The sequence below is a fragment of the Myxocyprinus asiaticus genome, chromosome 14 (assembly GCF_019703515.2).
Source record: "Myxocyprinus asiaticus isolate MX2 ecotype Aquarium Trade chromosome 14, UBuf_Myxa_2, whole genome shotgun sequence".
Lineage (NCBI taxonomy): Eukaryota > Metazoa > Chordata > Actinopteri > Cypriniformes > Catostomidae > Myxocyprinus > Myxocyprinus asiaticus.
Genome location: NC_059357.1, coordinates 15006384 through 15020015, shown reverse-complemented (window position 1 = coordinate 15020015; position 13632 = coordinate 15006384). Strand labels below are relative to the sequence as shown.

The window sequence follows — 13632 nt, the reverse complement described above, 5'->3', positions numbered from 1 at the left end:
AAAATGTTACTGTTTTATTCCATTACATTAATACTTTTAAAGCTACTCAAGGTATTCAGCCAAAAGTAGTGAGTGGTTTTCTTGTTTCCTTGTTATTGTTGTTTGATTAATAGACTTTTTACGACATAGCCTAGTAGACAGTGCTCAATTCGGTTACATGTACACTTCAAGTCCAACATTTTGATGCAAATACGCTTTTTGTCCCACTGTTTACGTTCACTTTAGACCAAACCAACTGCGTTTACATTAATGCCTCACCAAGTCGTGCATTATAAAGTGTATTTGACCATTTAGGCGCGTAACCCGCATTAGCGCACAAACATTAGCCGCCTGTCAATCAAACAATGCGCAGCTACAGACGTCAGGAAATAAAAAGTCAATCTTTTATATTTTATCTAGATCAACCAAAAAAAATAAAAAATAAAAATAAATAAATAAAAACACAAAAGTAAAATGCCCAGACCCATTACAGTACTGAGAATTTAAGGGTAAAATGTGCTGAGTGTCATGATAATAATGCAATTAAGCAAATGAATAAATAATACTTTTTTTTTTTTTTTTACCTTTATTTTTACTTTTAATAAGATTTATTAAAATAAATTCTTTATGGTCCTTCAAAGGGGCTTTATGTTCTTTATGCAAAATAGAAATTTTTTTTTTTTTCTTTTGATTTTTGGAGTGAAATGTGACCCGGTTTTAATAAGATCCAACCAAATAACTAATCTGCAGAATCTGTGACGAGTCTCTCATATGTCAGTCAGAAGTCTTGAGATTTCCCACTTAAAGGGAAAACCTCTTGCATAATACACATGATGGAGGGATGTTTCATAGTTTGACGCTCCGTGGGCTATGTTATGTCCACTCTTTTCACTCCTTGTGGATTTCGGCGAAAGCAATCCGTACACATTTAATGGATTTGTTGTGTAAACAACCACTTTGTTGGCACTGTGTCTATGTGTGCATGCAAGAAAGAGAGACTTTAGAGACATCAGTAGACAACATGAAGAGGAAGGAAATGAATGTACTTCATTTTTTCTCAATCTCGTTTTTACATATCAGAAAGAGACACACACAAAGATGCCCATTTTTACTTATTTATACTCATTTAAAGTACCACAGACAACAAATGAAAAGAAAATGCAGGTAAAATTAGAAAACTTCAAAGAGAAAGACAAAACACAAAACAGTGCTGCACAGAGGAGGAAGTAGTTTGAGTGTGTGTGTGTTGACATATTGCTGTCTCTGTGTTTGTGTTAATCTCATTGGATAAGTCTGTCTATATCCTCAACATCCCCGCATGACTTGCTTTTCAATCTGTCTACTGGCACAGTACAAATCTACACAACTCTACACACACACATAAAGACACTTTATTTGTCAAATATCTACTCAAAACTACATATTCAAATACCAGTGCCGGTTGGGTCATCTGATCAGTCCGCTGACATATTTTTACGATGATTGCACAGACTGAAAGAAACCATTTGCAATTGCGGAACACTGGATATTAAGAGCTTCAATGATTTAGACAGAAGCATAATGTATTGAAGAAGAGGCCATATTCTTCACTTCTGTGGCATTTTATTGTTTCTCCTGAAAAGTCCACTTAAAATGTTCATCTAGGTTTTTTGCATAAAACCAGACACAATTTTGTTACATTACCATTGTCTTTTCTCTTGATTTTTTGATACAGTTACTTCTCTATGTAAATTACATCATCGATGCATATATTAAAAAAAAGATATGGGGAAGCTTTTTCTCCTCACTTTTAGAAGCCCATTTATTTTGCTAGCCTAATGCCTGACTATATGTTTAGTTCCAATTTGTTAGTTGCACTGAAAGTTATTTTTTCCCCTGCTTTCCGTAACCCTATCAAAACAGACCTGCAATGAATTTTTGAACCAATGCGATAAGAGTATGTGTACAGTACTTAGTACATTGAGCTTTTATTTCAGAAGAGCACTGCAAATTCTGTTTTCCATGTTCCTTTTGAGTGTCTTGGGTCACTTCGGAGATGAACAGCTTTCATGCAAGAAGAGTTGAAGGGCACAAGAATTTCTGCAGGCTTTGTTGTGGGTTTCCAGTGAATAAAAACGTTCAGTAGCTACTGTAGATATTTTTTCATTTTTTCTCCTCCTACTCTAAAAACACACTATTCTCGATTACTGTGCATCACACTATCAGTAAGCATCCACTAATGTAAAGACTACATTTATATAGGCCTGTAAGAGTAGGGTGAATGAAAGTGAATGAATGGATCTGCAGTCCTAGAATTTTCTTGTTAAAGCAAGTTTATCAGGTGCTGTGTATTCTCAGCTACCTGTCCTGTTATTTAACAGAATTGTGCTCTATATAAATGTTTTTTTTTCTTCAGGACACAGATTTTACAATGGCAATTAAATGGCAAGCTAGTCCTAACATAAAGAAAAAACACAAAGCCATACATTGCATTAGTATTAACCCTATTACTGCCACAGTTATTCACCATTTTGTCACAGTTATTCACCGTTCTGTTCCAAGGACTCTTATTTTGATGTGCTTTTTGTCCTCTGTCTTCAGTTCTCCCCGAACTACATTCCCCATAATGCACTACCCTCATAACTGCCATCTGTTCCTCATCTTCTTCACCTGTTATCCATTCCCTCATCAACTCCCGTTTGTATAAATACCCTCTAGTTTTCTTCCATCCTGGTCAGTTCTTAGTTGTATTAGTTGGTTATTTAGTGTTGTTTCATCTGTTTGATATTTGTCAGTGTTTTCAACATCTTCATTAAAAGTCTGCTGATAGAGCCATCGCTTCCCTTCTCATCTCTCCTGATAACCACGTGACAATTACCAAGTGACAGATAAATTTGCACCAGCCAACATACTGTAGAGTTTGATTGAATATATAAAAGATATGGGAAGTGTTTTCTCCACCCTTTTATAAGTTTACAGTATAAACTTAATTTGCTATTCAAACTATGCACAATTTATATGATTAGTTGCATTTTATTATTTGTATTTTCCCTGCAACCCTATCAGAAAAGCCTAGCGACCCATTTTTGTTTCGCAACACATTCGTATGAGAACCTCTTGTCTATATTTTAGGTTGTTAGTTGCTTTAGTAAGAAAGCATCTGCTAGGAACATTCGTGTAAGAAAAACGCATTAACTAATCAGATCCATTTGAGACAGACTTTTATCAACATTGATTTGAGCTGTTAAGGTGAGCTATCTCAAAACAGAAGTAACTAAGAAGGGAGTTCACAGCCCGCCTCTTCCTGTCCCAATACAATGTTAGTGTGTGCGTATATGTGTGAGCATGTGTGTGTGTTTCCAAGGAGTGTCACAGCATAGACATACATATATTGAAAGTTGCACACCTACACAGAGACACAAAAACCACAGATTTCCAGTTAGCTTACCACATATACACACAAACACTACACTTATATATGTATATATATAAAAAAAGGCAGACATAAAAAAGACACTCATTGCCAGACAACTAACCACAAGGACAAACACTTGATTTTGGTTGATGTGATGGATGAAGGAGACTGATGGCTGATGTGATTTGGACAGCTGCCACTGCTTGCAGAAATCAGGTCAGAGATGTCATCTGATCTTGTGAAGCATTCTTGACCCTGATGGGCCTCCGTTGCCATTAATACTTCCTTGTACACCTCACTCTGAATATTTGGCCTCCTCTTTCCATTTTACTCTTCATCGCTCTCTCAATTCAAATCAGTTCAATTCAATATATTTAGAGTCAATTCTGGTTGAGCAACATCAAGTCAAGTCATTATATTTCAAGTAAATTCTGATCAAGTCAAGTTAATATTTTAGGCATTTTTCCTGAATTAAAAAAATATATATATACACTATATTGCCAAAAGTATACGCTCACCCATCCAAATAATTGAATTCATGTTTTCCAATCACTTCCATGGCCACAGGTGTATAAAATGAAGCACCTTGGCATGCAGACTGCTTCTACAAACATTTGTGAAAGAATGGGCCGCTCTCAGGAGCTCAGTGAATTCCAGCATGGTACTGTGATAGGATGCCACCTGTGCAACAAGTCCAGTCGTGAAATTTCCTCGCTACTAAATATTCCACAGTCAACTGTCAGTGGTATTATAACAAAGTGGAAGCGATTGGGAATGACAGCAACTCAGCCACGAAGTGGTAGGCCACGTAAAATGACAGAGTGGGGTCAGCGGATGCTGAGGCGCATAGTGCGCAGAGGTCGCCAACTTTCTGCAGAGTCAATCGCTACAGACCTCCAAAGTTCATGTGGCCTTCAGATTAGCTCAAGAACAGTGCGTAGAGAGCTTCATGGAATGGGTTTCCATGGCCGAGCAGCTGCATCCAAGCCATACATCACCAAGTGCAATGCAAAGCATCGGATGCAGTGGTGTAAAGCACGCCGCCACTGGACTCTAGAGCAGTGGAGACGCGTTCTCTGGAGTGACGAATCACGCTTCTCCATCTGGCAATCTGATGGACGAGTCTGGGTTTGGCGGTTTCCAGGAGAACGGTACTTGTCTGACTGCATTGTGCCAGCTGTGAAGTTTGGTGGAGGGGGATTATGGTGTGGGGTTGTTTTTCAGGAGCTGGGCTTGGCCCCTTAGTTCCAGTGAAAGGAACTCTGAATGCTTCAGCATACCAAGAGATTTTGGACAATTCCATGCTCCCAACTTTGTGGGAACAGTTTGGGGATGGCCCCTTCCTGTTCCAACATGACTGCGCACCAGTGCACAAAGCAAGGTCCATAAAGACATGGATGAGCGAGTTTGGTGTGGAAGAACTTGACTGGCCTGCACAGAGTCCTGACCTCAACCCGATAGAGCACCTTTGGGATGAATTAGAGCAAAGACTGCGAGCCAGGCCTTCTCGTCCAACATCAGTGTCTGACCTCACAAATGCGCTTCTGGAAGAATGGTCAAAAATTCCCATAAACACACTCCTAAACCTTGTGGAAAGCCTTCCCAGAAGAGTTGAAGCTGTTATAGCTGCAAAGGGTGGGCTGACGTCATATTAAACTCTATGGATTAAGAATGGGATGTCACTTAAGTTCATATGCGTCTAAAGGCAGATGAGTGAATACTTTTGGCAATATAGTGTATTTCAAATATATTTTAAGTAAATTCTGGTAAAGTTAATATTAGTATCGGGTTCAAATCTTTAACCAATCAAGTCGGACTCAGGACTGAGTCCATAACGAATCATTTTAGAATAATATCTCAGCTCTCTGGGTCCATACAATGCAAGTGAATGGTGATCAGACCTTTGAAGCTCTAAAAATCACAAAGGCAGCATAAAAGTAATCCATAAGACTCCAGTGGTTTAATCTCTGTCTGCAGAAGCTATAAGATAGGTGTGGGTGAGAAACAGATAAATATTTACGTCCTTTTTTACTGTAAATCTTTCACATTCTGAAAGTGAAAGTGTAGATTTATAGTAAAAAAAAGGATTGAAATATTGATCTGTTTCTCACCCAAAGTGATTGTATCACTTCAAAAGACATATATTAAACCAAGGGAGTTGTATGGATTACTTTTATGTTGCCTTTATGTGATTTTTGGAGCTTCAAATGGCTGATCACCATTCACTTGCATTGTATAGACCCAGAGAGCTGAGATATTATTCTAAAACTCTTCGTTTGCTTTCTGCAGAAGAAAGAAAGTCATAGACATCTGGTATGGCTTGAGGTTAAGTAAATGATTAGAGAATTTTCATTTTTGGGTGAATAATCCCTTGAAGACTTCAGCTACTTTTCCTGTAGAATTCCAAAATTTTATATATTTCATATACTGTATATTTCAAGTCAGTTCTAGCCTAGTCAATTTTGGTCAAGTTAGGTCAATTCCTTATATTTCAAGTCAATTCTGAAGTATTTTTTCTGTGGTGTTTTTGTTAAATTTTATACATATTTCAAGTTGATTTCTAGTCAAGTCAATTCCAGTCAAGTTAGGTCAAGTTTTAATATATTAAGTCAATATTTCAAAGTGATTTTTCCTGTAGATTTTTTTTTTTTTTTAAACAATACATTTCATATATATATTTCAAGTAAATTCTGATCAATAAAATTCAATATTCAAGTCCTTTCAAGTCAATATTTTAAGTGTATTTTAGTATAACTGTAGGTAGCATATTTTTAGTATATGGAATATTTTAAATAATTACAATTGGTCCAACATTGTTTGTCTAACAGGCCCTTGCCAAGCAGGTTTATGGTTGTGAATGCAACCCTGAGGTCAACTGGCCTCTCTTGATTTGTTAAAGCTTTGTGATTATTAGGGGCAAATAACATTTTCTATGCAGCACACTGTCTGTCATGCATAAAACATCTGAATAAGCTTTTCATCTGCATTTAACTACCTTAGTCTCTATAAAGCTAAACTGCAGATCAAGCTGTGATTCCATCACATTGTGAATTCTGGACTTTCTTTCCTGCTGAGAGCAGTATGTTAAAATCAACAGCACTACTGCCTCATGCTTGCTTGTTTGTTCTGGGGCTCCTCAAGGATCTTCCCAGTGCTATTGCCCATATGTTCAGAGAAGAGCTTTATCATGGTTAAATAAGCAGAAGACACACTAGACCTGTCAGACTGCTCAGAGAATTCAAGTTCACTGTCTGAATGATCCACAAATAGGGCTGCAACAACTTTAAGGAGATTTCAGGAATCAAAATGCTACTGATTGACTTCAACAGAAATGCAGGGGCAGTGATCAGCTTTCTTCGTGGAACCACAGTTTAAATATGTAGTTATAAAGTCCTGGATAATATGCTATGCTTTGATGTTAAAAGCTAAAACTGTGATTCTGAACTGGTTTAGCTTCAGAACTCAGATTTTACATTGTACATTAAGTGGTAAACTTACACAATACCAGACCTATAACCTGTCTTTAATGTAGTCTGGGTCATATTTTCTTATTAGTCAACATGGGCTACCATATGACAGATGAATTTGTGAGTTTGATTGGATGCACGACCTTTGAAGTCAACAACAAAAGATATGGGGAGCATTTTCTACTTCCTTTTAAAAGTAGATAATCCCATTTATTTTGCTATCCTAACTTTGCAAGATTACATTGTTTGCTGAATTTTATTATTTGAATTTAGAATTGTTTTTATTCCTGCTGTCAGAACAGACTTGTGACCCAGCACACTGCAATCTATGTGTACTATGAAGCATACAGGTTAATTCAATTTCTGTAAATTGGTGTACAACTGTAATACTGGAAGTGTCTTCAAACAAGCAAGCTCTGTGGCCTTCCTTAGCTTCAGGACCTTTGTGACATCAGAGCTGTGGAAGAGGCTAAGAAAATAATGAAGTATCACATGTACAGTCTTCTCAAATACTTTAAACCTCCACCTTCAGGGAGGAGGTACATAATTCCTCTTTTCAGAACAAACAAATAAAAAAGGCAAGTTTCATTCCCATAGCTGTAAGCCTTTAAATAAGGGCAATGCTGACCGAGTGGGCATTTGGGTGCACATTGTCAGAATCAGAATCAGCTTTATTGCCAAATATGCTTACACATACAAGGAATTTGTCTTGGTGACAGGAGCTTCCAGTGTACAACAATACAAAAACAATACAAAAACAGCAGCAAGACATATATAATAATAAAAAATAATTATACACATACGTACATACACACACAGACTCACACATACATACATACGTAGTGCAAAACTAATACAAATCTGTTATCTGTTATGTACAGTGCAAAATACAAATCTGTTATGTACAGTGCAAATGTTTTTTTATTTTTTTTTCAGAGGAATGAAATGGCAGAAGAGGTTGGATGTGTTGGATAAATATAAAAAAGACTAAACTGTGTATTGCACATAGTTATTGCTCAATGGGGCAATTTAACTGTTCATGAAATGGATAGCCTGAGGGAAAAAACTGTTCCTGTGCCTGACGGTTCTGATGCTCAGGGCTCTGAAGCGTCGGCCAGAAGGCAACAGTTCAAACAGGTAATGGGCAGGGTGAGTGGGGTCCAGAGTGATTTTTCCAGCCTTTTTCCTCACTTTGGAAGTGTACAGTTCTTGGGGGGGGGGGGGGGGGGGGGGGGGGGCAGGGGGCAACCAATAATCCTCTCAGCAGTCCGAACTGTCCTTTGTAGTCTTCTGATGTCTGATTTCACGGCTGAACCAAACCAGACAGTTACTGAAGTGCAGAGGACAGACTCAATGAATGCTGAGTAGAACTGTATCAGCAGCGCCTGTGGCAGGTTGAACTTACTCAGCTGGCAAAGGATGTACAACCTCTGCTGGGCCTTTTTCACAATGGAGTCAATGTGTGTCTTCCACTTCAGGTCCTGTGAGATGGTAGTGCCCAGGAACCTGAATGACTCCACTGCTGCCACAGTGCTGTTTAGAATGGTGAGGGGGGTCAGTGTTGGGGTGTTCCTCCTAAAGTCCACAATCATCTCCACCGTTTTGAGCGTGTTCAGCTCAAGGTTGTTTTGACCGCACCAGACAGCCAGCTGTTCAATCTCCCTTCTGTATGCAGACTCATCATCATCTCGGATGAGGCTGATGACAGTGGTGTCGTCTGCAAACTTCAGGAGCTTGACAGAGGGGTCCTTGGCGATGCAGTCATTGGTGTAGAGGGAGAAGAGTAATGGGGAGAGCACACATCCCTGGGGGGCACCAGTGCTGATTGTACAGGTGCTGGAAGTGAGTTTCCCCTGTCTCACAAGCTGCTGCCTGTCCGTCAGAAAGCTGGTAATCCACTGACAGAAAGACATGGGAACAGAGAGTTGGTGTAATTTATTCTGGAGTATAGCTGGGATGATGGTGTTGAAAGCCGAACTGAAGTCCACAAAAAGGATCCTTGCATATGTCCCTGGTCTGTCCAGATGTTGCAGGGTATGATGCAATCCCATGTTGACTGCATCATCCACAGACTTGTTTGCTCGATAAGCAAACTGAAGGGGATCTAAAAAGGGTCCAGTGATGTTCTTCTGGTGGGCCAACACCAGTCTCTCAAATGATTTCATGACCACAGACGTCAGGATGACATGTCTGTAGTCATTAAGTCCTGTGATTTTTGGTTTCTTTGGGACAGGAATAATGATTGAGCATTTGAAGCAGCATGGGACTTCACACTGCTCCAGTGATCTATTGAAGATCTGTGTGAATATGGGGGCCAGTTGGTTAGCACAGGATCATAGACACGCTGGTTAGACGCCATCTGGGCCTGAAGCTTTCCTCATATTTTGTTTCCGAAAGACCGGCTCACATCATCTTCACAGATCTTAAGTGCAGGTTGAGTAGCAGGAGGGGGGAGGAGGGGGGTTGCAGGAGGTGTTGGTGTTTGTGTGAAGTGAAGGTCAGAGTGGGTGTGGGGTGTGAGATTGGTACTTTCAAATCTGCAGTAGAACACATTCAGGTCATCAGCCAGTTGTTGGTCCACCACAGGGTTGGGGGTAGCAGTCCTGTAATTTGTGAGTTGTTTCATGCCACTCCACACTGATGCAGGGTCGTTAGCTGAAAACTTGTTTTTCAGCTTCTCAGAGTATCTTCTTTTAGCCACTCTGATTTCCTTGTTCAGTGTGTTCCTGGCCTGACTGTACAAGACTTTATCCCCACCCCTGTAAGCATCCTCTTTGGCCTGACGAAGCTGCCTGAGCTCTGCTGTAAACCACGGGTTGTCATTGTTGAACTTTAAATAAGTCCTAGTGGGAATGCACATAACCTCACAGAAACTGATATCTGATGTAACAGTATCTGTGAGCTCGTCCAGGTCTGTGGCTGCAGCCTCAAAAACACTCCAATCCGTGCAATCGAAGCAGGCTTGTAGTTCCCGCTCTGCTTCATTGGTCCGTCTCTTTACAGTCCTTACTACTGGCTTGGTTGATTTTAATTTCTGCCTGTAGTTTGGAAGAAGATGAACCAGACAGTGAACAGAGAGTCCCAAAGCTGCTCTAGGGACAGAGTGATATGAATCCTTTGTTAAGATCCCAAAGAATAATAATAACTGAGTCCAGGTATTGTTGTTCTGTGTCTGTGATTTGATCAGTCAGCTGTTGCAGCGCTGTGTTCACACACGCGTTTGGCGCGATATACACACTCACCAGAATAAATGAGGAAACACCCACGGCGAGTAGAACGGCTTACAGTTAATAAAGAGCGCTTCCAAATTAGGACAGCACATCCTCTTTAATGTTGTTTCATCTGTACACCAACTTTCATTGATGTAAAAGCATGTTCCACCACCTCTCGTTTTCCCCTTTAACTCAGCGATGTGATCCACTCTGAACAGCTGAAAGCCCGGCAGATGTAACGCACTGTCCGGAATGGCTTCACTCAGCCAGGTTTCTGTGAAGCACAAGGCAGCAGAGTTTGAAAAGTCCTTGTTTGTATGGGTGAGGAGATGTAATTCGTCTGTTTTGTTAGGAAGAGAGCGGAGATTCGCTAGATGAATGCTCGGCAGCACTGTTCGAAAGCCGTGCCGACGGAGCCTGACCAGCGCGCCTGCTCGTCTCCCTCGCCTGCATCTCATAGCGCGTTTAAACAACACTGCTGTGCCTCTGACTAAAATGTCCAGCAAAACATCAGAATATTCAAAATTTTGATTGGTCAGTGGTGCCATCTTGTGGTCTGATATTTCAGACCACACATCCCAGGATTAAGACAAATCAAGCTGGTCATCCGGGTATTCAGAGTAATCTTTCCTACTTCTCAGATCACTGTGCGATCTCTACAATTAAGCTAATACAATAATTTCAACTATTAATCAACTATTAACCACAATTAATCAAAATAAATAGAAATCGCAATATGACCTTGTGCGATTATTAAAACGCAAAGGACTGCAATTTAATTAAATAAATATATAGTCTGCTCACACTGCTCACTTCAAAGTTTATGTGCGATATACGATGTCAAAAACGTATTTCTCTTTAAAAGAAAATTATCTTTCATCCATTTTGTTTATGAAAGGGAAACAATCTTTTAAATACTAAAGTTGTTAGAAAAAGATTAAATATACACTAATTTATATTTATTTCTTCATTTATGTCATTTATCTTTCATAATAACACTGTACTTTTTAATATCTATATAGCTATGCTAGTTTCATGTCTCTGATATCAGTCCGTGGTCTCTTTCTTCTAACATGATAAAACAATTAAACTCAAATACATTTTTCATGTACAATGACTATACAAAAATCTGTGTAATGCAACGAGTCATTCATATTTTTGGTCCAATTTCTCAGAAAGAAAAAGGCTGTAAATTTTAAATGTGTATGTCGGCTAAAGGTTAATTTTGTCAACTATGAGTACCCTAGCATATCGATGGCTTCAAAGCTAATCAGCAAACACCAAAAGCCACAAAACTCCAATTCTGATTTCATGGGGTCTTTAAAATGTGTACACAGCTTTGTAAGTAGCCTAGTAACAATAACTCATAACCCATACATCTATGTGATGATCAAAATTTTGCCCCTCATCTAACCCCCTAGCATCACATACAGTAATATATGATACAGATAATTACAGCAACAACAATAGTAAGCTAATAGTAATCACACAACATCAGGAATCAATCACAATTGTACTCAAAAGAGAATAAATACCAGCAAATAAACTTTACCTCTTATCTTAAGCTCTCTGTTACCATCTAAGAACAGGAACTTCTGGAGAGGAAACCCAGAAAACCTGTGTGTGAGAGAGAATTTTGTGAGCATGTTTGTCTTTTATATTTTAAAATGTTAAGCAAAGAAAAACACAGTAACAACTAGGAATGTGCCTGAAGCTGAATACCTTCTTTAATTCACTTCAAAACGAATAACAAATTCTAACGAATAATAGAAAAAGTATTCGTTTTTTTATTTTTTATTCTGATTATTAAAAGCACATGGATAAACAATATTTTAAATAAACATATTTAAAATGACAACGCAATGGCGTGTCCGTGAAGCCAGTATGTATAAGTATAAACTATATGAATTAAAATTCTCACGGTGTGATTTCAAGTTCAAACCGGATGGCCGTGTTGCAGGCTCTGTGTATTGTTCGCGTCTTAGATATCTGAGCTTTTCAAGAATAACACTGACTAGGATATTATATGATACACACTCACTGAGGACTTTATTAGGAACACATGTACACTGACTTATTCATGGGATTACATAAACAGCCAATCATGTGGTAGCAGTGCAATGCATAAAATCATGCAGATACGGGTCAGGAGCTTCAGTAAATGTTCACATCAACTATCAGAATGGGGAAAAATGTGATCTCAGTGATTTTGACCGTGGCATGATTGTTGGTGCCAGATGGGCTGGTTTGAGTATTTCTGTAACTGCTGATCTCCTGGGATTTTCACGCACAACAGTCTCTAGAGTTTACTCAGAATGGTGCCAAAAACCAAAAACATCCAGTGAGCGGCAGTTCTGTGGATGGAAACACCTTGTTGATGAGATATGTCAGTTGAGAATGGCCAGACTGGTTCGAGCTGACAGAAAGGTTACGGTAACTCAGATAACCACGCTGTACAATTGTAGTGAGCAGAATAGCATCTCAGAATGCACAACACGTCAAACCTTGAGGCGGATGGGCTACAACAGCAGAAGACCATGTCAGGCACTTTATTAGATCATTTTGCAATTGCAACAGATACAGATACAGATTATGACTTTGCTGCACACCCCTAGTAACAACAATGAATGCAAATTTAAAGTAATTCCTGTCTGACAGAAAATAGTAAATTCAAAGCTTGTATTCTAAATGCAGCATTTTAGAATTTTATAAAAATGTATTTCATATACTAGTCTTTCAATAGTCTTTTCATAGAGGTACACACACAGTACACATGAGGTAAGAATACAATAGTTTGTTAAGGCCAGCAAGACCTCTCAGTCTGTCTTTCTCTCTACAGAAGGAAAGAAATACTAAGCGAGAGAGAGAGCAAAAGAGGAATATATCTCCACTGACAGCTGAAGCATGAAATGTGTTTAACTTTGATCTACGGGTGCTGGGCACATTCACAACCCACAGCAATTAGCAAACTGAGCAATTAGCAAACTGAGAGGATGCACACTTGTGTTTTAGAACAATCCTTTAAATACTGACATGAACTGCCTGAGATTCTGCTATGAACTAGGACTAAGACTTAGATGGCTCTTCTAAATCAGAACCTGACACCTCCCAAAAAAATTATTAAAGACCAGCTGCAGCCAGCATGGTTGTGAACCACGTCCACATTACAAGCAAGCATCACAATGCGACAAAACGAGACAAAAAGTGTTAAAAAAAAATGTTTCAAGCGATATGAGGCTGACTAGATAAAGAAAGAATTACAATTATTGTGTGCACTATTCCTTTAACAGTATGGACATTTAAACACATGCTCGCAGCTTCGCCAAGTAACCCAACAGATGAGATTTTTACATATATTCAACACAAGTGACTTTTGAAAGCCGGCCTGGATAAGACCCCATGGGGAAGATTATGTAATCTCACAGAGACCATACACTCTTTTGACAGAGGTCATGGTAAGATAAGAAGAAATTCATGTAGTAAACTATGCACGACAGATGTTAATGAAGCGAGGAGGGGAAGTTTGTGTGTGATCTGATGCGATTGCGCAGACAGAGAATGATAAACAAAAACATTTCTG

The 13632-nt window shown here is 39.0% G+C and overlaps 1 protein-coding gene across 3 annotated transcripts in view; it reads right to left on the bottom strand.

Moving 5' to 3' along the window:
* Positions 1-13632, bottom strand: part of LOC127452374 (signal transducer and activator of transcription 5B-like) — a 145086-nt gene that overhangs the window by 61476 nt on the left and 69978 nt on the right. For all 3 annotated transcript variants that reach the window (XM_051717808.1, XM_051717809.1, XM_051717807.1), the window contains one exon: positions 11605-11669. The gene's annotated coding sequence lies outside the window, so the exon portion shown is untranslated. The remainder of the gene's footprint in view (positions 1-11604; positions 11670-13632) is intronic.